A 25463-nucleotide genomic window follows, 5' to 3' on the forward strand; every position below is an offset into this window, starting at 1 on the left:
CTTGAAGAGCCAACTGTTCTTGTCGATAAAGTCCAAAGCAACAACAAAGAGAGTCCCAAAGCCTTCTTCCTGGAGAAAGACTGCATAGACGGCAGATTTGTCGTTTTACAAAAAGTAAAACGGAAGGTACAGCCTACTGCAGCAAGTCAGGTTGCAATAGTTCAGTGTCCTGACAGTGCCCTTTATACCAACGAAACGGCAATACAATCAGCGCATATGACCGAGAAGGTAAAAAGTCCAATGTTTTTGACTCTACAAGAAAAACGTAACAAGCTACACGGAACCTGCTTAAAGTACATGCCGGACGTCATGATAAAGCCAGTGCAGCCGTTTGAAAGGTTGGCTAGTAAACACGAAGTGAAAACAGCATTAACGCCGATAAACGGAAATTTAATCCCAGACCCTCCGGACCACGCAGGAAAAAAGGGATAAGAAGCTTGGTTCCTGTATTACTAATCCTGGAAGGAGGGGGCCCGAAGACCAGACTGAGATTGAACTATACGGAAAACAATCATGTAGACATGTTAAATTGCAAGAAATGCAGCTTGTAACGCAAAATGACAGGCACAGGCTCGATCGGGCTAAACACACCACTAACGAATGTGACACGGGTGTAAGGAACAAAGCCCTTACGGCCAATGGTCTAGCGCCTCAGGTCAGATTGATGGTTGAGAGATTAAACTCATCTGACAGGTTGATTTTAAACAGGCGTAACATTATTAAGCTACTTCATCATGTACCGAGTCTACGTGCAGTTACCACTGAGGATCTAAAGATTGTGGAATTTCCAGATGAGCAAAAGAACGATAAAGTGATTTTACACATCACTTCGTCCTTAATAGCTACCTCCATTTTGGAGGCGAATGTATCACTTTTTTCATTGGGTTTTGATGTCTATAAATTAGACGATGGAGATTCTGGAGCCTATCGTGAGCCCAAGATGGCGACAGAGCCCCAAGCCTCAAGTACCTCTATCCTATTAAATCCGGCAGTATTATCAACTGAATTAGCCAATACACGACTGATTGGGCCAACTACGACAAGACATAACATGCCTGGCGAACACAGTGATCAAAACAAGGCCTCAAATTATGAAAAAAAAGGGGTCTTGATGGACGAAGATAAAAATTCTGGCGAAAACATGGCTCAAAACAAGACCATAAAACACGGAAAAAAACAGGTCTTGTCGGACGAAGATAAAAAATCCGTACCTGAAAGTGAAAGCGAGAAACTCACTATAACAATACAAGGTAAAATGTGACAAGGTGTCGCAGAGCCCAATTCACCTACAAATACCTGCATTCAGGGTGAAATATTTGAATGGCAATGGTTGGCCGGCACGCTAAATAATAGCTGTGAACGATAACGCCAGGATGCTGACGCCGTGAAGCCCTGTGTACTAGGCTCTTGGAATTCACGGGGCTTCACACATTTGATGAATACTGAGTGGTTGGGAGGTTTGGACATAGTATGCTTGCAAGAGACATGGTTAAGCAGTAGCCCTGTCGCATCAGACTTTGAGATAGCTATAAATCCAGCTATAAAAGCGGTGAAAGGCCGTCCTATGGATGGTCTTATAACTTTAGTAAGACGATCATCCGGATATAGCATCGAAAAATCGATTAATCACTCACCTTTCATCCAAGAGTCCACGATTGTCAAATTGGCCAAACATTCGAGTAATAAAGAACAAATAACTATCTTGAACTTATATTGGAATCATGTGAGGGCTGGAACCAATGTGTTTATTGACGAGGTCACATGTCTCATCGATCGCCTACTGGTTGAGCAAGAAGGAGCCAATATAGTCCTTTGTGGCGATCTGAATATAGACTGCTTTCAATCTAAATCTCGTCAGACAAAGAATTTGGCAATTAAATGGATGAAAGAATTGGGCGTAAGAAATGTGCAGGTGCTTAATGGCTGCATGCTAGGCGACATACCGCCGGCTTTGACGTGGAACCGTGGAAATCAGGGTTCTACCATTGACTATATATTTGTCACTGCCGATTTCCATCAATTGGTAACTTCATTAAAAGTGCAATGAAATTCAAACAGCGACCATGGAATATTAAAGGTGGAATTCATAAGTACAAATGTAAGTGCTAAACCAAAATGGCAGGTGAAAGTCGATGTGGGAGCAAGTAGAGTTCGCCTGTGTTTAGCTGAAAAGGATGTTGAACTCATAACAAACAAATTCAATAGCGATACTGTGACATTAGAATATGCTCAGCTACTGGCAAACTTTAGAACCAAGAATGGTGGCTCTAAACATACTATGTTGAACCGAACCCATTGCTTTGATTTGGCCGTATTACAACAGAAACGGGGTATGAGAAGGATAATACGGCAGGCACGCTCTGACGCCCCAGAGACACGTTGCATGAAGATAAGAAAGGCGAAGCAACACTACAAAAACTGGCTTAAATCTTACAAAGTGATTATGACCCAAGGCGACTCAGAATGTATGTTAAGAAATCTGCATAACAAGAAATCCCGTGATTTTTGGAAGCTCATTAACAACACACAGGCATCCCAGTCAGCGTTACAAGCTTCCATGGTATCTGAAAAAACATGGATTTCACACTTCAAAGAACTATATAAAGACTCTGGAGGTGACGCTAACCTGGACGATGACTGTGCTGCAGGTTGGTCATTAACTTTCACGAGAGAGGAGATCATGAGTATAATTAAGAAAGCCAAAAACTCCAGGGCTCCTGGTCCTGACGGTTTGACTAACTTCACGATCAAGCAACATCCAGAGCTATGGGCAGACTTCTGTGTGGATCTCTTTGCGAGAGTGAATCTCCAAAGAAAGACACCGCAATCCTGGAAATCAGCAGTGATTGTCCCCATATTTAAAAAAGGGGACAGAATACGCCCTAAAAATTACCGGCCGATCGCCTTGCTTGACGTCTTAGGGAAGGTGTACGCGACCATGTTGCAGCATAAGTTAGTCAAATGGGCAACTCATTCGAAACACGTAGATGTTAGACAAACTGGTTTTGTCAAGCAAGTTGGATGCTCGTTGAATCTATTGTTGTTAAATATACTTAAGATGGAAGCAATTAGAACCCAAACAATGGTTTATCTTGCTTTCATTGATTTTTCTCATGCATTTGATACAATAGATCGAGCATGGCTATGGAACTAAATGAGAGAATGGGGCTGCCCGAAAGACCTAGTTGCCGCAATAAAAGATTTACACACTGGAACTTCTATAAGGGTTTGTCTGGATCAAACTGGTACGCTGTCTCAACCAATTAACACCTTTAAGGGAGTCAAGCAAGGCTGCCCGCTGGCGGCGGCATTATTTGGGTTGTTCATTTCTGATATTGGCTACTCCTTTGAAGGCTTAAACATCTTTCCGCCGAAGATCCATAAGTCCCGGTTGAGCTGGATGTTGTATGCGGACGATCTTATATTGCTGGATTTAACACAGACTGGTTTACAGAGGAAAATTAATGCAATCCAGAAATATGTGATCGAAAACCACCTGTCTATCAACACAAAGAAGTGTGAAATACTGGTTTTGAAAGACTTAAAAAGTGGCAAAACTAGGCTTGCAAAAAATCTAACATGGTCATTAAACCAAGAAAAGCTAACTATCTCGCCTAATGTGAAATACCTTGGAATGATGCTCAGTTCCAGTCTCAGTGACGAACCATGGAAAATTGAGATTAAACGTAAATGCAAACAATTGGCGTGTCAAGCGCAGGTGATAAACAATAAATATGGGAAATTTTCTCTGAAAGCAGTCTTACGTTTTTATGAGCAAAAGGTGATACCTATACTTTCATATGGGGCAGAAAATGCGTTGGGTTGTACTTGGGAGATATGGTCTACTCTTGAGAACATCTTTTGGACCAAAGTCCTTAAGTTGCCAAAAGGAACGGCTACGTACTTGATAAGATACGAACTATCATTGATCTCAATTCATGCGAGAGTTTGTTGGAATCTGTTATCACTTTATTGGAAAACGAGAACTAGTGAACAGATTCCGCAATTTGGCGTACTCCATGGTGCGACCTCCTCCGGACCTGGGATCCTGGCATTATGGATGAAACGCTGTGAAGCTCTTATGTCTGAATATGACATTAAGATAGATACTCTCCAAGGAAACCCGAATGCAGCAAAAATAAAAATATGGCGAGATGATTGGGAACTAACATGTTCAAAAAGAACGTCCTCTAAAATAATGTGTGAGGTTCCTACGTGAAGGTCGGGCAAACAATAACCCTTAAAAATACGTTGAACTGTTTCCAGACCCCCACGCCCGAAGACTGTTCATGTGGTTCAGGCTAAATGGGTTTAAAACAAAAGAGCGGCTTCGGGCCTGGTCAACATATGCAAATTAAGATCCAACCTGTCGCTGTTGTCTTCAAGCACCTGAAACTTTGAAACATTTGATGCTCTTCTGCGTTGGGCTAAGAACGGAAAGAACCCGTCTCTTGGGCCCTTGGAGTGACTCCCATCCGTCAATGGACGCTGAAGATTGGTGGCAACAAATGTTTAATGGAAGGGATATGAAACTAGTCTTGCCTGTAACACATCTTTTAGCAATAATTGAAGATCGATTGCTGACCCCTAATGTAGCCATAAATAACGGCTGAGGATGTGTTACATCTCTCCTGGGACAGTGGGAAATGATACTTCTGTAGAACAATGAGGGAAAGGGAAATGGATGAATGTTGTTTGTCTGTTTTGTAACATTTATGTATTTTAAAGGTTTAAAAAAAAAGCATTATTTGGACGGTGCCCTAGAGGATTGATACCTCAGCATGAATCCCCGGAGTAACCGACAAAAAGGGTCTATGATCACTGTTATGATGGCATGCAGTGTGTAACTAGGAACACCAGTTCCTTTAAGAAAGAGCAGCGAGGGGACACCTGGAGAGCGGAGGAGCATTCAGAGATGACATTGGCATGTCCCTGGATGATGGGGATCAGGCAGACAGGGAGTTGGATGATTTGCCACAACAAGAAACAAGCAATGAGCTGACAGGCCCGATGGATACTCTGCACATGATGTCTAGGACAGGGGATCATGTCCCAGTTACCCGAAAAGGGTCTTCCATACATGTCCAAAATATCTGAATAACTATGTATTGGACAGTTAATTCAGTGATGGTTTGGTAGGTTTGAAATGTTGTCATTTGTTATTATGATAAACTAAGGATGAGTGTTATTTTGTAGTGTACCTTTAAGGGATCATGGTGTAATGACGTAGTTACGTCATGTTAATAAATAGGCGCCACTACGAGGGCGTGTTTAGACGACGATCGAGCATCCAACCATTGTATGGTGTGTCTTTACTTAGAGGTGTGGCTCGGGATGGGGCTTGCAGCAATGGTTTATAGAACATAATAGCGTCTTTCACATTTTCTGCACACTTTTGCTTTATAACGAAGTTATTTCTCAATCTGAAACACGGACACTTTTATAAATAAGAAAAGTGGCAGACATTTTAGAAGTGCTTGCAAAGTTACTGGTGCACACTCTGGCACCACAAAGTCATATGTTATCAACGTTCACAGCTGGAAAGCACAACTTTCCTCCCCTAATTCCACCCACCTGTGAATGTGGAGGGGAGAATGTCAGCTTTATGTACTAATTTTATCCCGAGCTCTGAATCGTGACGAGACTATTTATAATTCCTTGTATTGACATTGTTGCACGCACGTTGCTCGCACAACAAAAGATTTTAAGAGTTTTTGCAGCTGGAATGCATACATGCTTACATTTTGCAGCACCTGGGAGGGAGATTCTGTCAAAGAAAGCGGGAGAATTGTAGGTCTTCCATTGGATTGCATTGGGGTACGAATTATGTTAGGTGGGAGATAGTAAAAAAAACAGCAACATTCAGCAACATTTTTTATTAAAAAAACATTTTTAAAAAGAAAATCGGTAATCTCCCGGCTAAATTGGGAGGGTTGGCATGTCTGGGAGTGTGTTGTGTTCTGGGATTGGAGTTCTGGAATGCATACTTGCCAACATTTTGTTGTAGCTGAGAGGGAGATTTTCTCATTGAATGGGAATTTTCCCATTCAATTGCATTGGGGTTATAATTATTTTAGGCAGGAGACAGTAAAAATGAGCAACATTTTTGTTACCAAAATCAGGAGTCTCCCACCTAAATCGGGAGGGTTGGCAAGTATGGGAATGGGGAGTTGCGGGGGTTCCAGAGGTTCTAGCGCCCCGGCCAGAAAAACAAAAATGTGGCGCCCCCATTTCCTACCCCTGTGCGCCCATGGACATGGGGGGACTACATTTTTCAATAGGCGCTGCAGCGCTCTCTTGTTATTAAATGCGCTCCACTCCCGAGAGTGGGGCGCATTTAATTTCACGCCACGCCTTCTCCCACCAGACCTTGAAAGACTCAGATGAGCTGGCGGGCGCCTAATAACACATTGGGCGGTCGCCCGCATACATGCCGACCTTCCCGATTTAGGTAGGAGAGTCCCAATTTTTCAGTGGAAAATATTGCGGTTTTTCACATCCTCCCACCTAAAAACGATTCAAGCACCAATTAATTCCTATTGGAAAACGTTGTCTCCCAATTTCTCGGACGAAATCTCCCACCTAGGTGCCTTGGAATGTTGGCATGTATGCGCCCGGGCAGCCCTGCCGTAAGGCCGGGTCTGGCGGTGGCTGTCGGTGGGTGCTGCGCCTCCGGGATTGTGATGTTATTCAATAAAAAGTCTCAACCGACCCTTGGTGCCACCTTTTAATAGAAAGCCATACCTTCTCAACCCTTTTAGTCCCCTGGGCGGGTGAAAACAGAATTTTCATTTTGGGCGTGTAAGAACTAATTGCAAGGCCAGTGACACCTGACAAGTGTGTGAGTTGAGAGCTATGAGAAAGCACAGCCCTCCTCCAATACTTCCATCCACCTCAGACATTGGTGGTGGAAACTCCTGTCTATGCACCAGCTCAGAATCGATCCTGTTGCGTCTTGACACAAAATGAAGGCTTTAAATGCGTTTGAGAGTTTCCTACGCGAGGAACACCATTATCTCAGTGGCTTGAGTTGAGATCAATGGTTTGAAACCAGACAAACACAATTGTTCTGGTGCGAGGCTACAATATTTGGTCATATACCCCTCTGCTGCTGGCGACATTGACCATTTTTCCTTGTTTTACAACACTGACGGTGTAAACTTGCTATAAACTTGCTATATATACCAGTTATGACAGGGTGTGATACGTGTCACATGACACGCTCGGCTCCAGCCCCTACTGCTTTCTAATGTACCGTGTTGCTTAGCAGCAGAGCGAGGGTGTGCAGCGTGTGTTTTGGCTTCCCTGGACGTCGTGCGTCTGCACGTCACCAAGCAGAGACTCTGTGTCCTGCTGTTAGTTGTAGTATCCCTAGTTTCTTGCTTTAGAAACGTCCTGACGTCATGACGCACTAAAGGCATTTTAGAAAATATCGGCAAACCTTTAAACAGACACACAACGCTATCGGGTTTCATAGGAACTTTAACGCTGTGTTTCAATGAAAGCAAACTAAAGCTTCTCTGTACCAAAAGCTGCTTTTCAGTTTCCAGGCAGCATCACTGCATCAGGTGAGTGCATACGATCCAGCTCTTGTAATGCATTTTATAGGCATTTCTTTACGCTTCCATTAACTCACTTTTGCAACCTCTGGAGGGGCACGTTGAAGTAAGAGGCTGAATCTGTAATTAGTGTTCGTTGTATCGTACTCCCCGCATGTTGAAATACAACATTGTAAGTAGGTGACTTTCGTTGTTGGTTTTGGACACAGTAGATGCTCCCAAGCTCGTTTACGGCAGAGTTCATGCTCTGCAATGCTCACAGACGCAGTAACTTCTGTGCAGCTACTACACAGACCGTGGTCTGGTCTAAGTGACTATATTATATACCCGTGCCGGCTAATGATTGCAGACGTGCTACTGTCTCCAGTTCCAGTACCTACTCTGAAAGTAATGATTGCCCAGGGCTAATGGCTGAATATCCGGTACTTTTTCTGGGTCTAATTACCTTTCTGTAGATAATAACTGCAGGCACAGTGTCTGTTCTAGATCTAATGGTTGCAGACACAGAAATAACACCGCTATGAATAGCAGCATACGCTACCTTCTCTAGCGCTAATGGTAAAGGCCCATTGTATCCTCTGGCTGCAGCGAATGAGTGCAGACACAAGACGTGCTCTGGAGCTAATGACTTCCCATACAGTACATACCTTCTCATCAGCTACATCTGACAATACCTGGCCTGGGGCAAATAATTACAGACACAGTAACGCATCTGGGATACCAATTCCAGACACAGTACCTTCCCTGGAACCAATGCCGTTTGATACAGTACCTGCTAATCTGTTACATATGACACAATACCTGCTCTGCGACAATTATGTCATGCACACTACGTACTCTGGGGTTAGTGATTCCAGACACAGTATCTGCTCTGGAACTAATGGTATTTGACACAATACCTGCTCATGAGCAAATCTGTGGTCAATGACTGCAGAAACAGTGAAATCCCCATGCACCCTTTCCTTCCCCCTATGTCCTTTCCCATTCCTAATTCCCCTTTGACACCTCGAACCATCCTCTCTGAAATGAACGTTAAGCATAACGAAGTGATCAGTAGGGATAAACCATTGTTCCACGATTTTCAAAACGTGTTTGGTGCAACTGATGGGATGCTCATTTACTTCTTTGCGTCAAAAAGGCAGTTAACCATGCACAAAGGACATTTAAATGTGTACATCATAGTGTTGCACATTGAGGTGCTCTTTTCCCACCAAATGTACAACTGCGCAAAGCAGATGGTGGAAAGTGGGTTCTAGGCATTTTCAAGAAAATCCCGATTTTCCAAAGAGGTGTTCATTTCTCTGTTCCTATTTGGAACACGCGCAGGGGGATATTAAATGTATAGGAAGGTCACTTCTGTTCTCACTGAATGCTCTATGTGAATAAGCGAGTGAATGTGGAGTCAAAGAATGTGTGTGAATGTATTTTATTAATGGGTATCCATCATAGATGCCAGTAGAACATGCTGTTGATTCCTTTAAGAAAGGATGATGTGTGCTTTTATGTGGCTGCACTGGCATTTTGAGGCACCCAGTCTAGCCATTCTTTGCTATGGCATGACATTTCTTTTACTCTGATTCTATGACAAAGCAAGCATGATAAGTGTTATGTGTCTAGACTGGCATTTAGGGCAGCCAGTCAAGCCATTTCTTTCTGTGGCATGGCTTTTTTCACTGGGCATCAAGGGTATAGCAAACATGATGAGCGTTATTACACATCTAGACTCGCCTGCATTGTGCAGCCAGTTTGGACATGGTTTCTTGTTGTGACAAGACATTTTTAAAGGCAAAGCCAACAGGAGTGTGTGGCAGAGCCATGGTGGGCATGTTTTCGTATAGGATAATTACTGGCATTATGTGCAAAACAAACATGAATACTGTGTGAATGAATATATGTGAATACTGGCAAATATTGGTGCAGTCAGCACGGAAGTGTTGTAAGCGGATTCAATTCAACACTACAGCTAAGTCAATGCCTAGTCCGGGCGTGCTGAGGGAAACCCTTGTTGATATATTTTTATGTCCAGTTCATTTACTCTGGGTGACAACCCTTATATAACACCCCTCTCTCAGAATCCCCCCGACCCCGCTGAGCCAAGAAGTAGGTTTGTTTTGCAAATTTAAAAGGTTTATTTGAAAATGAAACAATATATATCTATCACACTTTTATAGTAAATTAATATTTTATATCACACTTGAGAATATGTTGTTGATCAACAATGGATAATGTTATAGTGGTACACTCTTTTTAATGGCTTAGAAGTTGATATAGAGAGGATAAAGTAGCTGAGAATGCCTTTATGGCTTCAAGGACAATGCAATGATGAATGAAAATGCAGTATAGAAAATAAACTTGATATGAATTCATCAAAAGTAGGGCTGTACCGAATAGCATATTTAGTATTCGGCCGGAGCCGAATAGTGAGCCGAATAGTTTTTTTTTTTTTAGGCCCCCCTATGCAATACAATCTCGGGCCACCGGCTTTGGCCCGGTGGCCCGACAAACACAACATTATTGCGGTGAGGCCGCGGGGGTTCCCTGTGGCCCCGCGGCCTCACCGTGCTCAAGGTGTGAGGGGGGGGGCACATTTCACAGCGAGGCCGCCGGGGTCGGCAAAGGGCCCCGGCGGCCTCATGAGTCTGGGGGGGGGCGCTCCTTTAGGAGCGGCCCCCCAATGCAAAATAAACGTCGGGCCACCGGCTTTGCACCGGTGGCCCGACAAACAGAACATTATTGCGGTGAGGCCGCGGGGGTTCCCTGTGGCCCCGCGGCCTCACCGTGCTCAAGGGGTGAGCACATTTCACAGCGAGCCCGCCGGGGTCGGCAAAGGGCCCCGGCGGCCTCATGAGTCTGGGGGGGCCGCTCCTGTAGGAGCGGCCCCCCAATGCAAAATAAACGTCGGGCCACCGGCTTTGCACCGGTGGCCCGACAAATTGAACATTATTGCGGTGAGGCCGCGGGGGTTCCCTGAGGCCCCGCGGCCTCACCGTGGTGAGGGGGATGGGGGGCACCGAGGCCGCCGGGGTCGGCAAAGTGCCCCGGCGGCCTCATGAGTCTGGGGGGGCCGCTCCTGTAGGAGCGGCCCCCCAATGCAAAATAAACGTCGGGCCACCGGCTTTGCACCGGTGGCCCGACAAACAGAACATTATTGCGGTGAGGCCGCGGGGGTTCCCTGAGGCCCCGCGGCCTCACCGTGGTGAGGGGGATGGGGGGCACCGAGGCCGCCGGGGTCGGCAAAGTGCCCCGGCGGCCTCATGAGTCTGGGGGGGCCGCTCCTGTAGGAGCGGCCCCCCAATGCAAAATAAACGTCGGGCCACCGGCTTTGCACCGGTGGCCCGACAAATTGAACATTATTGCGGTGAGGCCGCGGGGGTTCCCTGAGGCCCCGCGGCCTCACCGTGGTGAGGGGGATGGGGGGCACCGAGGCCGCCGGGGTCGGCAAAGTGCCCCGGCGGCATCATGAGTCTGGGGGGGCCGCTCCTGTAGGAGCGGCCCCCCAATGCAAAATAAACGTCGGGCCACCGGCTTTGCACCGGTGGCCCGACAAACAGAGCATTATTGCGGTGAGGCCGCGGGGGTTCCCTGAGGCCCCGCGGCCTCACCGTGGTGAGGGGGATGGGGGGCACCGAGGCCGCCGGGGTCGGCAAAGTGCCCCGGCGGCCTCATGAGTCTGGGGGGGCCGCTCCTGTAGGAGCGGCCCCCCAATGCAAAATAAACGTCGGGCCACCGGCTTTGCACCGGTGGCCCGACAAATTGAACATTATTGCGGTGAGGCCGCGGGGGTTCCCTGAGGCCCCGCGGCCTCACCGTGGTGAGGGGGATGGGGGGCACCGAGGCCGCCGGGGTCGGCAAAGTGCCCCGGCGGCCTCATGAGTCTGGGGGGGCCGCTCCTGTAGGAGCGGCCCCCCAATGCAAAATAAACGTCGGGCCACCGGCTTTGCACCGGTGGCCCGACAAACAGAACATTATTGCGGTGAGGCCGCGGGGGTTCCCTGAGGCCCCGCGGCCTCACCGTGATGAGGGTGTATGGGGGGGGGGGTCGGGTCACTTACCTGGTGATTGGGTCCGGGTGCTGGCATAGGAAGTGAGGGAAGGGAAGAACTGTTCCCTTCCCTCGCTTCCTATTTCAACACGTTAGGCTGGTTCCTCTGTGGTCAGACTGCAGAAGCCAATAGGCAAACAGCTTGTTTGGCTTCTGCAGCCTGAACACTGTCAAACATTCTATGATTGGCTGTCATCTCCCAAACGGGGAGAGGGCAGCTAATCATAGAAAGTGGACTTCGGCTTCGAGTCCCTAAACGGAAACTATTCTGCCGAAGCCGGATAGCTGTATTTCAGCCGAACTTCGGCAGAATAGGGACTCGAAGCCGAAGTTCGGTACAGCCCTAATCAAAAGACAATGTAATCACTTTTCTTTGACAATTCACCCCCCTCCCCCCTCTATGCAAGGTAAAGAGATGGGAGGAAAGCACACAGTTCTCAGGAATGCAATCAAATATAATGCAGTTCCCCCCTAGCAAGCTTAGAGGAAAACAGGTAGGAGTTTTAAACACATGCAATATACTTTGTTGTGGTTGCAATTAAGTGAAAAATATGCTAAAAAGGCGTTCAATTCCCTATAGGGGTTCAGGGTAGTTGATAGATACTTTGAATCAGTTCAGGCCAGCCCTATCAATGATTCAGGGATGGTTATTAGGTTGAAAACAGATTTCAGGGATGGAAGCAAAAATAATATTTTTACACGTGGCTGAAATTAAGCAAAATGTCAAATCACGGAAAATTTAGTCGCGTGCGTCGAGTGCAATTACGGAGGCACTAGAAGGAGTAGGAAGTCGTTTCTAGGCTCGTTGGAAAGCTTAGAATCTTAGCTTTAAGATGACAGTTAAAACTCGCTCCTAGCACAAACGGAGATACGGCCGATTTAATAAAGGTAGTTTTTCGGATTTGACATTTTAAAGCTCAGAATGACAGATGACAGTTTTCAGTTTTAAAGATGACAGGATGACACGATTCTAGGAGGCAGTTCTAATAGGATAAAATAGTTTGGATTAGATTATTTTAAACTATGAGATTGGTTTTAGCACAGTTGTAGCTGGGTACTCACACTAGATTTTGGACAGGAATGCGACTTCGTCACCGATCGGGTCAGGATTGGCTGGACTTCTGCTAGCAGTTCTTCACAGCGATCTGGTCTCTGGTTCTATTGGGTTCGGATACAGCACTGCTTTCTGTATACTGCTAAAGGTTCTTGCAAAAGTTCTTGGCAAAGAATTCAACCAGCTCGCCCGGCTGTTGAATAGTTTGGTTGGTTTTGAGGCCTGCTGAAGAGGATTCAGCTTGTGGATTCAGGCCTCTCTGCTACAAATTCTGGAGTTAATTTCTGGTCTCTGGAGATTGATGGATTTGAAGTCTGGATCTCTGGATGTGAAGTCTGAAGTCTCCCGGCAAAGCGTCCCGCAAGAAAGTGGAAAGTGAATCTCTCTACCTAGGTTTCAATGTTCCTTTTATGTGTTTTGAAAATGGGTGTGTGCCTGGGCCTAGCTAAGCCTGCCCTTCTCACTTATCATTGGCCAAGCTTTCCTCTCTCCCTTGATTGGGGGAAAGAAATGGAGTGTCAGAGTGATGCTGTAGGTTTTATGGCCAGAGGAACCTCCCCTTGTCAAATTGCACACAAATCTATTTCTGACCCAAATACATATTTATCTATGTACCATTTTTCTAATATTATAGGTCCAGTTAACATATTTTCTGTAGCACCAAACCATCCGATCCCTGTCTTTGTACGATGTTGTGTCCACTTATGACAGAATTCTCCCCTTTTCATCCAGATAACAACCTCTAAATCTTTCCAGATTTTACACAAATGTGCACCAGGGATATGGGTTTCAGATGATAAAGTGTCAGATTTTTAACATGCATACATTTGGAGTAACAACCTTTTTTTCCGCTACTATCCCCAAGAACATACCACAGAGTCCTAACACCTCTTAAAATGTGCACAGAAAAATCACACAAATGATGATGTTATTTATATAATTTTGACAAGTCCGCACTGTGAATCTTCCATCTTTTTAAAATCATGCTCTGGGGGTGTGGTTCTCCAAAGCACATGGTGGAATTTCTGGGTTATCCACTTCCCCCAAGCTCAGCTGGCTCTCACAGGCACTGCCCCTCCCAGTTTCTCCCAAGAGGAAGCCATTTTACGACACCCCCAATATAACATTTGCCTGAGTCCAGGACAGGGCTTTGTTCAACTTCCTGCAGTCCCCAGGTGCTCCTCCCCTAATCCAATCAGAGAGGTGTCATCTCCTTTTGGCAGGGGCAGCAGGATGCAGCTAGGCCTGGGAAGAGTGGCTGAGCAGGTTTCTCCTGTCGGGGGTAGTTGTCAGGCAGAATTCAGCTAAATGTCACTTTAGTTCCCAGTTTTCTATATTCAAATCCAACTTACAATTTTTGTACATGCAGCTAGAATGCTGATTCTAAGTTCAAAACTATGACATTTAAACAATTGCAACCTATGTGACAATCACAAGTAGGTCACTCATTTATTCTAAACATTTCGATTTTAGTGGCTTTAAACCCAAATTCACTTAAGCTGCTGACATCCCAGTTATTTTTTATATATACATTAAATAATTACTTCCTTCAAGTCATTTCAGAATATAGTTTTACATTGTATCCACCTCTTAGCAAGTCTTTCCTTGGCCTGGTTTGGGTTCATTTGTTCAGTTTTGAGTGAGTACTGGTAATGCAACCATTTTTGGGATTAAGAAAATGAATTCCCCACAGTTCTGAGTTGCTTTTTCGGCAATCAGCATTGCCATTCCCAATGGTTTCAGGCTACTGTGTGTGTAGCCCAATGGTGGTTTTAGGCAGTGCCCTCCTGTGCTCACAACATAGGCAAAAATGGGTGGCAGCCTATTCTTCATGTTTTCCCTGTGCAGTCTCTGGGGAGTTCTGGCCATCATGATGTTTTCCATGCCAGTACTGCACAGTTTTATGGTAGGGCTTGTATGCATGGGTAAAAACATCCCACATGGGACATAAAATGTGATCCCCTGTCAGATATCACCTCCTTAGGAAAACCTACACTGGTAAAAATACCAAGTAGGGCTTTAGCCACAGCCAGAGCCGTAACAGTCCTCATAGGTATGGCTTCAGGAAATCTAGTGGCATGATCCACTACAACCAGGATAAACCTGTTGCCTGAGGATGTGGGAGCGTCAAGAGGACCAACAATGTCAATCCCAACCCTCTCAAAAGGAACTCCCACCACTGGGAGAGGCACCAAGGGTGCCACGTTCTTGACTCCACTCTTGCCAGAGGTTTGGCAAGTGTGGCAGCTTTGCAGAATTTGTCTACTTCTGAACCCATTTTAGGCCAGTAGAAGTAAAGAGGGAGCCTTTTCTTGGTCTTCTTAAAATTTAAGTGACCAGCCAAAGGTATCTCGTGGGCTAACTGCAGAAACTGGAGTCGGTTCACTAGAGGTACTACAAGTCTTTTGCAGTCTCTAGGGGTTGACCTAGTTGGTTCACTGTAGAAGAGGCCATCTTCCCAGTGCAACCTATACTTCCCAGGCTCAGTCCCATTGAGCTGAGAAGCTGCCTGTAGGCGAAGACCTTCCAAGGTAGGACACTCTCTTTGTTCCTTGCTGAAATCCTCACTGTTTGGCCCACCTTCTGCCAGTAAAGAATGCAGCTCAGGATGGTCAACAGGGTCACAATCTCCTACCAGAGTAAGATCTTCTTCTAGATCTGATTCCTCAGTATCTAGCTGAACCATACAGGGTTGAACCTCACACTCGGCCTCTGGTTTCTTGCTGGCAGACTTAGGTTTCCCCTTTGTCTTTTTCTGACCTGCAATAGTAGTAAGTAAGTCCTGTGGACTTGGGGGTGATAGTTTCTTCTATCATGTCCCCAGGAGAGTCTCTCAAGGTTCTCTCCCTTGCAGACCTTGTGAGCTCCTGTTTCCTTCTGCTGGAGGGTCTGGGGGTACTGGACACAAGAGTTTTAAGGTCATTACCCAGCAGGACCCTCCCAGGTACGTTATCTGCACACTTACAGGTATTCTGACAGTCATGTCATTACACTGGATGAGAGCTGGTAACTGTGGGACCATTTGCACAGGGCCTCCAGCTTACTTGGTTAAGTGTTTGGGTGCCTTAGCAACATCCTCCACCTTGAAAAAACATTCATCAACCACAGTTATGCTGGCTCCAAGTGTCTCTGATGGCAGGGGTTTCCTGACCATTCACAAGAACACTATCTTTGTAATACTCTTAGTATTATCTGGGATTGAGTTATAGACATCTAAGTTCTGTTGTTTCCAAAGACCCAAGGACACTAAAGAAACACTAGCTGAGACTCTCATGGGCTCATCAGCTAGTAACTGAAAGTTTCCACTGGTCATGGGCACTTCATCCACCTGGGAGAAGGCTAAGGAGACAGTGTTGACCCCTGAAGGTTTACCCTTACATCTGGGATCTCCTTTCACATGGTCAGGTAGCCCACAAACAAAGCATTTCCCAAATGCTCTCTGGAATGGGGGTTTGTTCTGACCTCCATCTGGTTTGGGACCAGATGGTACACTAGCCTAATTCGGTTTCCCTTGTGGCTTACCCTGGTTATGTTTGGGGCCCTCTTTTGGATTGGAATTATTGGAATTATTGGAATTCTCTTTGTTGTCTTTCTTTGGCTGATTTTTTTTCTGAGTGACCCCAGAATCCTTGTGAGTAGCCCTGTTGGCAACCCACAAGTCAGCAGCCTTACCTAGCTTCTTAGGATCTATCTCAATTGAATCAGCCAAGTGCTGTCTAAGCTCAGGGGAGCAGACATCAAAAATAGACTCCAACATTACAAGATTCCTCCAACCTTCGTAAGTGTTCACTTTGTAACCCTTAACCCAACCATCTAAGTTTTTAAAACATTCACACACCCAGGTAGCCCAAGGGGTACCATCATGCTTTTTGAGGGTTCTAAACCTCTTAAGATACTCCCAAATCTAGCTATTAATGCTAGCTTCACACACTCATAATCCTGTTTATCCTCTTCCCCCAACTCCATTACAGCATCACTTGCAACAGGGGGAAGCCTAGAAAAAAGCCAGGGAATCAGCTGATTTCCTGAGATACCTTGAATCCCATGATCGTACTCAAACATTGCTAACCAATCCAAAACATCAAGTTTAGTCTCATACATACCAATCATTTCCTTTGGCATATAGGGTCTGTTAGGGCTGGAAGGCCTAGAAGACTCTGGGAGAGAAGCATTTTCTACAGACAATTTCTTCATCTCTAGTTCATGATTCAGCTTCATTTCTCTGAGCCTTAACTCTTGATGTTTCATGGCAGTTTGCATCAATACGTTTCACTTCCAATTTTAGTCTCATTTTCTCAAGTACAATAAACTCGGGAGTAAGAGTAGGACCTGTGGGGGTCCCTGTGGACAGAGGTTGTGGTTTCTGAGCAGGTAAATGAATTGTAGGGTTTCCTAACAAGGACTCATCTGCTTCTTCTAAATCAACACTCTCAGAATCAGAAACATCAGTATCCACGTTTGCTGGAGGGGTAGGCCCTTCTGACCCACTCCCCACTTTGTTTTTCCATTAACTTTTCAATCAATTCAGATTTCTTTCCTTTACCAGAGAGACTCCTCTCCCTACACATGGTTCTCAAAACCTCAGCAGTGTAGTTCAAGAGACCCTCTTCAGTGTAGCTTTCCATATTTGACATGATTTCTTAGTTAAATAAAATTAGTGGTGTTAGCCTTGTGGTTAGTTGAACCCAAGCAATAGTAGCACTCTAAATGTAATCACTCTACTTCCAAATCCCACTGCTGTACACCAGTGTTAGGCAGAATCCTGTGCAGTGCCCTTAGGGACCGCTACACACAATTAAGACTACAGGTGGCAATACAAGTTTTACCTTTGGTACAAGCCCGTACTACTATGTTAAAGTGGTAGTAGGAGCGGAGCAGCCAGGCTTATCTCAAGAGTATATGAGCAGTAGCAGAGATTACAGAAAGGTACCACAATTACTGTGACTCAAGCGAACACTGACTCAAGGTTGCAGGTAAAAAAAGTACATTTATTTTTTAACCATTTGTTATAAACACAACACTTCTATTAATTCAAAAACCACATGTAAAATACACTACAACCAACCAATTCACTTTGTACAGTATAGCTCAAGGTAAGTACCCTGTGTTTTAACGAACCGGTGTTGTGAAACAAAAGACGTTACCGGGAATACACTTGCGATCACTTTTTGCCAGTTCGGTCTTATTAAATAAACGCGTATCCGCGGCAGGAAATGTTACCGGGGCAAAACACACTTAGTACCTGAGATACCCAGAGAGAGGTGGGGGCAAAAATCATAGGCAATACTATTGTCAAGGCAGACAGAATCAGAGAACACTCATAGACAGAAATTCAAGAGTCAATAGGCCGGAGCCAGTGTCAAGTGGAACCGGGTTCCTGTTGTCGAGGATCACACAGACGGACAGTTCACGATTCAACGTAGCCAAGAGTACTTAGATATTGTCAAACGAGGAAGCAAAAGTTATAACAAGGATGGAAGACAAGGGCAAGCCTTGGAGATGAAGAAAAGGGATTCACCCTGAGTCCTCAAGCAGAACACAGTACCTTTTTTCATGAAGAGGCTGGTGCCACGGCAGTTGTTCCTGGTAGTTTCCTGCAGACCCTCGATTCCTGGAGCTTCAGGACGAAGGAGGACGTCTGGAGGGGTCTGCACCACACAGGGTTCAGGTCAGCAGCAGCGACAGTGAATAAAATGTGCGCTCCTTAAAAACAGGAGAGGCTCTTCAGATGGCTATCCGGACCACTACAGCTGTGTGCAGCGATTTTGACAAAGAAGAGGATCCTCTATCTGTAGAAGATGAGCTGGTTATTCTCACCAAGCTCAAGGGAAGAAGACTCCGGACTGGATCTTCGCTGGTCGTGGAAGGGTAGATGGCTCAGGACTGCAGCAGGGCTTCACCGGGACGGGATAGTTGCAGCAGTCGACTTCTTCTCCGCTTCGCTTCGGTTCCTTGTAGTTCCAGTGGCGACTCTGACTTCTAACCCAAGAGACCTGCCTTTTATGCAAAAATCCCCCGTTCACGCAGCAAGGGGGGTTGTCCAGCCCAGACAACCACCTCAGCCAATCATGGCAAAGTGCGACTTGGGTTTCCTAGGATACCCTGTGCAGGGGGTGACTACACCCCTCCCTCACATTCAGCCCACCTAGACACCCAGTCGCCTAGAGGAGGACAAACCTGGTTTGCCGCGCAAAGTTAAACACAAGAAGGACTTGAACAAAAAGAAATGGCGACTCGACCGGAGCCAAAAGAAAAAGGATTTGGTCAAGCTGGTTTAAGTTCGAGGCTAATACAATAGCCTAAAACAATACCACGTTCATATAGTATAATCGCGGTAGAAAAGTTAGGGTAGATACCACTGCCACCAGCCAAGTCTAAATGTTAAAAGAGCGAAACAGTGCTCTAGGAGGTACAGATAAAAAGGGCTAATGATTAACCCCTTCCAGTACTCCATGTAAGATGGGGTGTACTGGATCTGTTGTTAAATGACTAAGTAAAGTTAATGGTAACTTTACCCTTTTCTGGGGGACAGTAGTCCGCCCCAGAAATGGAGTCGGGGGAAGTCTAAAAGACAACCCTGTGTCACTGCACTGAAGGTGCTGTGTAACACACAAAAGAAGGGGGCTACTGAACTCGTGTACTCCAAGTCCACAATCACAAAAACAGAGGAAACACATGCCAAACATGGATATGAGTGGGGGAAAAGCTCACACTCTTACCAAGTGAAAGAAATAACTCCAGAAAATCCAGCAAAGCTGCTGGGGGACTCACTAGGTAAGGGAAATTAGCCATTGAACGAGAATTCTCCCTAACAATTACCTCTTGATTTCACAATCCTTTCAGTTTAAGGGGTGTTCACTAGTAATCGTGAAGTGAACAAAGAAATGGTCAGACCAACGACAAGGAAGGACTTGAGAATCTTTAGTTAATATTATGTGCAACCACCCAGTCAAGAGTATGGCCCTTACAATGAGTGGCTTCTCTAACCTTCTGCTCAAAACCGAGATTATTCACTGAAGCTTCCAAACCATTAACCATTACATCCAAATCATGTCCCAACCAGAGATTAAAATCCCCCAGGTTTTGTTGGGCTTTGAAACACCTTGTGTATAGGCGCATTTATAAATCCAAATAAATAAAATAAAATGAGGTAGGCTTTAGTTGTTCACTTTACGTTTGGATCCGTCACCCTAATGCATTCCTCTCTCAAAGATGGTTTTCAATTACGGACAAATAATGCCCTGTTTTGGTACCAATATTGTTTTGAACCCATATTGGCTGGGTTTGAGAACTCCTACTTTTTGCAGAAAAGACACAGTGCGATCAAATGTTGTGCCCCAGATTACACGCTTGGGGAAAGCAGTGAAGACAGTATTTTATTCCACTGTGAAATTTAGGCAATTGTGCAATTTATACAATCAACCACATTCCTTCAGATCTGTTTGTACAAATATTTAGGTTTTCATTTAAATATGTTTAACCTCATAAAGTTTGCTCAGTACACACGTCCTTATAAGAACATGTTACACCAAAAAGAGTACTATTTTAGCTTTATTTCCTCCATTCTGAATGAAGAGTACTAAGTAATGCAAGTCTGTCTTAACGCTGCCATGCCTTCGCCAGGGGGCACAAATTCAAGTGGCAAGCTATTAGGCAGCCATAAAAAAGTGACTCGCCACTATAATTCTATACACACACACAGCACACCATTTCTTACTCGCCAAGAGTCAAATATCACATGCCGGTGGCTAGTTGCGAGTGCACATTTTGCACCCGCTTTTGCCACTTTAAAACACAATAAAATAAATTGTGGAATTAGGTCACCTACAAGTAATTGTTTGGCACATGCTTTTAGCTTGTTATGCAGTGTTAAGACAATTACAATATTAACATTATAGAAATGGCTTTCTTTTTTGCTTGTCAAACTACCACACATCATAGCTATAAACAAAGCTTTAAAAATGAAGTTAATTGTGTGCTTGCTGTTATTGTTTTACAATAAGGCAGGTTTGGTAGGTAAATGTAGCTGTGTGTGGGCTTATAGTTCAAATTTTCCCAGCTCTGTTCCAGTCATTTAACATTCACGTATTAGTAAATGCACTGATGATATCAATTTAAAGCCGGTGGAAAAATGTGAATTTGCAGGCTACTAGACAGGCTCTAAAAGTCACTTGCCACCTCAATTCTCCACATACACACAGCACACCATTTCTTACATTTCAAAAGTCAATTGCTGTTAGTGGCCGGTATTGAGATGGATTTCTAGAATCTGGCCTGGTGGACAGACTTTAGGAAGCCACCCTAGTTACAGGGTTCAAAATTGATGGGAGCTGGGGACGATTTAGCATCTACTTGTATCCTAGAAGAGCCTGGATAACTTGACACCAACAGCTACTTTTGGCTCCTTAGGCCAGCTGATGCTGAACAAACACATATATGTGCATGTTGGACAATCTATAAATGAACATTAAGACACAACTATAAAACATTTAAACTGTTAAGGGTTGTAATGCATCTCACATGGATGTTTGATTTACGGAACGCTATATACTAGCTCATTGTTCCCCAGAGGTAGCTCCGGGTCACTGGTTAATGCTGGATATCCAGGAGCTGCTTTTAGCTCCTACTTATCCTGTCTTCCTTTCAACCTCTGTAGTTATAGCTCTGAGAGGTTAGACAAACCCCAATTAAGGTAAACGTTGAGAGCATTCAAGGCTATTCTCAGGAGTGTGTGAGTGGGTTCAGGGGCCCTCAATGAGTTCACACAATATAATACACAATAATTCAATTTAAACAGTAATGTATACATATTTGTATTCTAGGCCTTCTGCACACACTGACAAATTAATCTAGCAGGTGATGTTATTGTACAATACTCAATAAACATATATACATTCACCATTGCTTCATAAAATGCATTCAAATGAGTTAATCAACCCAGTAGGTATGTACAATATGATGGACCTAATTCACAAGTAGTTTCCCTAGCTTAAGCAGTCCAGTCTTTAAGAAGAAAAGGGCCTTGTGCCTAAAAAGGCACATGGGCCCCAATGTCCCACTCCCAGAATAAGTCTATGCAGGTACGTTACAATTAACTTGTGGTTGTGGGTGTTCAAAGAAAACATTCAACAATGGTACTAAGGTAAATTATTGTGTTCTTATCTTTCAGAAAATACTACCCAGTTCGATGAACAAAAGGCAGTGGAAGGGAAGGTTAGGAGACAAAGGGACATGTTCCCAATGTTATCCTATGGAGGACGGGGGGATACATGCTTTGCGTTTGCTTACCCCCCTGACTCTGATTTTCACAGATGACTTTGATGGGTCGACTGGGGGTCGCTGGAGGTTGGATTTCCCACTGTTAGTTCCAATGAGAGGTCTCCAGAAGCTGCAGGTTCATGAATGAAGGCCTCTTCAGGACACTTCACAGGACGGAGGAAGGTGAATTCCAGCGTCAGTCTCCGCACACAGGCAACGACAGGCGTCCTTCAAGTCACGGTTGCAGAAACCTCCCTGGGGCAGGAACCCTTGATGCTGTGATGCTGAAGTTGGCGGGAAGGCGTCTTGTACCACAGGCTGCCGACTACCAAAGTACCAGGTTCAACTGCGGAACGGCAACGTTTCTTTTGAGGTAGCCCACGAGAGAGCTGGACAGTTCACCGGATGGTCCAGGGACACAACCATTGGTTCAGGATGGCTGGAACTTCAAGACTAGCGGTCCAACTAGTCCAACGGCTGAAGGACCACTCGGGGACTTCGTAGATCAGGTAGTTCTACAGAGCTTCACCAGGCCAGATGCAAGAAGGGATGCCAGGCATCTTGAGGAGTTTCTTTGGATCTTCAGTTGGCTGTTCGTCTACGAGGGATTCTTGGCTCCAACTCTGATCTGCAGGATTTCTCTTCTTATCCAGAATTCAGGCTGGAGGTAAGGCTGAGCCCACCAACGGCAAGGATCTGCACCTTTCAATCAACCAGTAGTTGTCCAATCGGACAACTACTGGTTTCACTCCTGCCCCATAACTAGACTACCTGGCACAATGGATGTGGAATGGGACTAGACAGTCCCACGCCCTTCCTGGGCCACATGCAAAGGTATCACTAGCCCCCAAAAGCGGCAGATTTCCGGGACAAGTACATGGCCTTATAAGGGATTTCCGACCTGTCAAGGCAGGGAGAAGACCAAACTACAATATGGTCAAAGAACAAGTGAAAAAATGTGGGCAAAGCCATTTTAGGGCACTAGCCGTGTTTAGTAGCCATGCATGGTAAACGCAAATGTTTACACTCAAAATATTGCAAAAATTGTCATAATATATCTGCAGCCACTAGCTTGTCTTTAGGCACATACAAAAGTATCCCAAATATTCCATGCATAAAAAGCTAGGGGGATAGAAAAATATCCCCATTGCACTGCATTATATCCCCATTGCACTGCATTGTCAGATGTGTACATTGTTAAACAGTCACAAAAGATAAAAGGGACGCCTAATTTACCAGTATTGATAGTCTAAAGAACTTATCAGTTTCTCACTAACAAACTAGCAAAAGTCAGGGGAAGTGAAGCTGAGGGCTTTACCTCCCCATAAAAAGTCAGAACAGGTTCAAAAACAGAGCAAAAAGAAAGCATATAAACTATGGAGGGAAAGTTACAAAAAGAGAAATCTTTTCTTACACTCACCCTGCCCCAAGACTAGGGACAGAAGGATCTAAACCACCCCTGGATGGGGTTCCTGTTTCATTCGGTTATATGTCCTGGCCAGCTCATTTGTGCACCTGGCCTATGCTTACCCTATGTGAGGCTTATGAGCCATTTAGGAATCTCTCCCTACATCTTCATTAGACACGTTAAGGGCTCATGGTCCGTCTACACAGTGAAGTGAGTCCCAAAGAGGTAAGGTTTCAGCTTCATAAGGGCTCCCACAATAGAGAAACATTGCTTCTCCACGGTTACCCACCTGAGCTCTCTGTCCTTAAGTTGGTGACTAATTAAAACATATAGGATGTTCCCTTCCTTTATCCTCTAACTGTGAAAGTACAGCACCTATCCCAGTGTCCTAGGCATCTGGCTGCATTTGGTAGTCAGGGGCCCTGAGGACATGGGCCTGACAAAAGGAATCCATTGGCACTTGGAAGGCCTTCTCTCAATCCTCAGTCCAAGTGAATTCATTTGGTTTCTTTGTGAGGGCTGTCAGAGGGGCAGCTATGGTTCCATAGTCTGCCATGCAATTTCAGTAGTTCCCAGTGGGGCCTAGAGCACCTCTCACCTAGGTTTGGGTTGTGGGGGTTGCCCAGTCCTGTGTAGCTTTTACCTTGCTGTGTAGAGGCTGCATCGTTCCCCCACCAACCTCATGCCCAAGGTAGGTCACTTAGCCATGACCAATCTGGCACCTGGTTACCTTTATGGTCGAGTGGGCCTGCTGATGAGCCTACAACACAATTCCAAGGTGTCTCACATGATCTTCCCAAGTAGGGCTTTAAATTGCAATATCGTCCAGATATACGGTGCAGAATTAATCTAACCGATAGTAGCAGGTGATTCTTTAGGCCAAAGGCTGTTACCCTGAACTGGTAAAATCTCTCGGGTGTTGAGAGTGCTATCTTCTCCTTGGCATTTTCTGTCAGGGAGATTTGCCTACACCCTGCAATTCCCAATAGTCTCTGGAGCCACAATGCTTCTCCAAAGAATGAGTCTTTGAAGCTACATTAGAATTGACTTGTGGTGGTGAGTGTTCAAAGAAAAAATTCAACAATGGTACTAAGGTAAGTAATTGTGTTCTTAGCTTTCAGAAAATTCTAACCAGGTTTGATGACCAAAATGCAGTGGAATGGAAGGTTAGGAGACAAAGGTACCTGCTCCCATTGTTATTCTATGGAGGACAGTGAGGGACAAATGTTTTCTGTTTTTCCCAGATGACTTCATGGGTCGATGGAAGTTGGATTTCCCACTGTTGGTTCTAGTGAGAGGTGCCCAGGAGCTCTGGGTGCAAGGATTCTTCCTGTCATGTCCAGATGCAGGATGCAACCCCTGGAGATGAAGGTATGCAAGATTCACTGATGCAGGCCTTTCTAGACACTTTACAGGATGGGAGCAGGCGAGTTCCAGCAACATTAACTGCAAACAGACTTCCTTTGAGTCACCTTTGCAGAAGCCTTCCTATGACAGGATCTCTTGATGCTGAGACTCTGAAATTCGGCCGGACGGTGACCTATATCACAAGCTGGTGACTACCAAAGGTCTAGGTGTAGCCCACGAGGGAGCTAGTCAATCCACCGGGTGGTCCAAGGATACTTTTGAAGGCTCAGGATGATTGGATCCTCAGGAAGGCGTTGAGACTACTAGTCCAATGGCTGAAGATCGGAGATCAGGTAGTCCTACAGGGCTTCACCGGGCCAGATGCAGTCTTTTTCAGACCTTCAGTTGGCTGTTAGTGTATGAGGAATTCTTGGCTCCAACGCTGATCTGCAGTAATGGCTGCAGGAGTCCTCTTCTTATCCAAACCTCAGGCTGGTTGTAAGTCCAAGTCCAGCAATGGCATGGACCTGCACCATTCAAACAGCCAGTAGTTGTCCGTTCATCACATCCTCCCCCGCCCCCGGAAAGCAGCAGCTTTTCCGGCCAAGTGCATGAACTAATTGCAAAATAAAAACATGTCTGCTGCCACCAGCTTATCTTTAGGCACATATAAAAGTATCCAAAAAGCTATGGTGATATAAAAGTATCCCTGTTGCACTGCATTGTAAGATGCTGTGTGCAATGTTAAAAAGTCGCAAAAGGGAAACCCACTTTCCCAGTACTGATAGACTGAAG

The 25463-nt window shown here is 45.3% G+C and overlaps 1 protein-coding gene across 1 annotated transcript in view; it reads left to right on the forward strand.

Annotated features, from left to right (window-relative positions):
* Positions 1–7453: 7453 nt before the first annotated feature.
* SPATA6 (spermatogenesis associated 6) overlaps positions 7454–25463 on the forward strand; it is a 264385-nt gene continuing 246375 nt past the window's right edge. The window contains exon 1 of the mRNA XM_069642233.1: positions 7454–7568. The gene's annotated coding sequence lies outside the window, so the exon portion shown is untranslated. The remainder of the gene's footprint in view (positions 7569–25463) is intronic.

The sequence above is a fragment of the Ambystoma mexicanum genome, chromosome 1q (genome assembly GCF_040938575.1).
Source record: "Ambystoma mexicanum isolate Mex_15411 chromosome 1q, UKY_AmexF1_1, whole genome shotgun sequence".
In the NCBI taxonomy this organism is placed as follows: domain Eukaryota; kingdom Metazoa; phylum Chordata; class Amphibia; order Caudata; family Ambystomatidae; genus Ambystoma; species Ambystoma mexicanum.